The following is a 2242-nucleotide window of genomic DNA, read 5'->3' on the forward strand; positions in this document are numbered from 1 at the left end:
CTCTCTCTCTCTCTCTCTCTCTCTCTCTCTCTCCCTCTCTCTGTCATCATCATCATCATCATCATACATGGTATTCACATCGAATCATGATACAAACAACCCCACCCCCATCTGTTGACCTCAACTTTCGTCCCCCATCCCAAAGGTGTTCGAGACGGGCCGACGTAACCGAGCCACAGCCAGCACCAACATGAACGAGCACTCTTCCCGCTCCCACTGTCTGTTGTGCGTAACTGTCAGGGGAACTAACCCAACAACTGGATCAACATCTGTGGGTAAGTCAACACATATTGCGTCCCCTTGCGGTGGCATCTCTTTGGGGAGGATTCAGGGAGGTTGGACTGCCTCACCCGCTACCCAAGAGAGGCGGTGGCCCTGGTGAAGAGCACGCTCTTCGGGGCTCCAAACATTTCGAACGGATAGGTTACCACAAGCAAATACAAACAACAACAACAACAACAACAACAACAACAACAACAACAATAATAGCAGCAACAACAACAACATCAAAACCGAAATAGATGATAAAATAAGTTCCCCAAACTGGAATCGAACCCACGGCTTCCGTGTGCAATACAAAAAGCACAAAAAGCACCGTTATTACAGCACCGGCGTCAATGCTCGAGACAGAATTGTCTTAACTGTTTTAGATCGTCATTCTTTGAAAGGACTTATTATTACTATTTAGTAGAGGTTTTATGCCTAAACATCAAGAAAACCGAAACAACGGCGCTCGCAACTGCATAAGGTCATATGAGCGCCAAAGGACTTCATTAAGCAATCAGGAGACTTGTAGAGAACAAAGTGTTCAGAATAATCTGATTACGGCTGGGTTATTTACTGCCCCCTTTCAAATTGAGAGAGAGTTTTGTTCACTTCTTTTTGGTTGTTGATATCCCTTGGGGAACAGAAAACTGTTGGGCGATTTTTAAATTATTTTTTGGGGCGGTGGTGGGGGGTCTAGGGATGGGTACTTGCTTGCTTTAAACATAATTTTATATCATCACCAAGTGCCAGACTGATCTGAGAGAGACATTAGCTATCCATTCTTTTGCTCGGATACACTTTTTTTTTAAACCAACTACGTTGTCCTGATCTTTCATCCCCGCCACCCGTCTGTTTAGGCTCCTTAAGTAAGTTGTTCTGGGTTTGCATTCACATGTGCCTGTGAGAGCAAATGTTCAAGATATTATAAAGATCTAGAATCTGCATTTTGTACATATTTATGACATTTTTATATTTCCAATCACATAAATGTTCCATGTTTGTCCACTTTAACACTCTCTCTAACTTCATGGGTCTAGCACCACGTTTCTAATACTTTGTCGAGTCTTGACTTCTTTTCTGCCATCACTACATTATTTCCAACAACATCGCAGTCTTTGAGTTAAGTGATTGAAATGGTAAATAAACCCCAAACAAAATCGCGTATAGACAAACAGATAAATAAACGAACAAACAAACAAACGACGAAACTCACCCCACTGCACAAATTCCGAGTGAAAGGAAGACAACACAGTCAGATTTGACATTTTACGTTCAGGTCGCCTCAACCTAGTTGACCTGGCTGGATCTGAGCGACTCAGCAAGTCCCAGGCAGGAGGGGCGAGGCTGAAAGAGGCGCAAAACATCAACCGCTCCCTGGCCTGCCTCGGTGACGTCATACACGCCTTGCGCAACAAGAACAGCCATGTGCCATACCGGAACTCCAAACTGACCTACTTACTGCAGGATTCTCTGGGTGAGTGGTCTCGCCGTTTGTTTTGTTTTTTAATGGTTTATTTTTAATCTGTTTTTAAAAAGTGAGACCACTTTCTAGATTCTAACAACCGAACAATAAATTATATGGGTCACAGGATTTCATAGTTACAATGATGCTATAGCCCTGATGTGCTTTACTCCAAATCATGGAAGGGCAATTACTCTAAGGTATGCGTGCACCCGTCCTCTCGTCCTCTCTACACGAAGAAATCTGTTGTGAGAAAGAAGAGAAGAGAGGGAGAGGGAAAGAGAGAAAGTGAGAAAAAAAGTGAAAGGGTATATGAGAAAGAGAGAGCTAGATAAAGGGAAGGATATGGAGAGAATATTTTGAAGTGGGAAGTGTTTATGGAGTTGTTGTTTGTTTTTGTTTTGGGGGAGGGAGGGGGCAGACAGATAGAGAGACATGCAAAGAGTAGTAAGTGAATAAATGGAGAGTCCTACAGAGAACAGGTTCCTCCTTTCTTTCCTTTTCGCCCCCCCC

General features: G+C 43.4%; 1 protein-coding gene across 1 annotated transcript in view; it reads left to right on the plus strand.

Moving 5' to 3' along the window:
- The window catches only part of LOC101852784 (kinesin-like protein KIFC3), a gene marked incomplete in the record, with an annotated part of 43968 nt that overhangs the window by 37900 nt on the left and 3826 nt on the right, over positions 1–2242 (plus strand).

Source organism: Aplysia californica, unplaced genomic scaffold (genome assembly GCF_000002075.1).
Source record: "Aplysia californica isolate F4 #8 unplaced genomic scaffold, AplCal3.0 scaffold00406, whole genome shotgun sequence".
NCBI lineage: Eukaryota > Metazoa > Mollusca > Gastropoda > Aplysiida > Aplysiidae > Aplysia > Aplysia californica.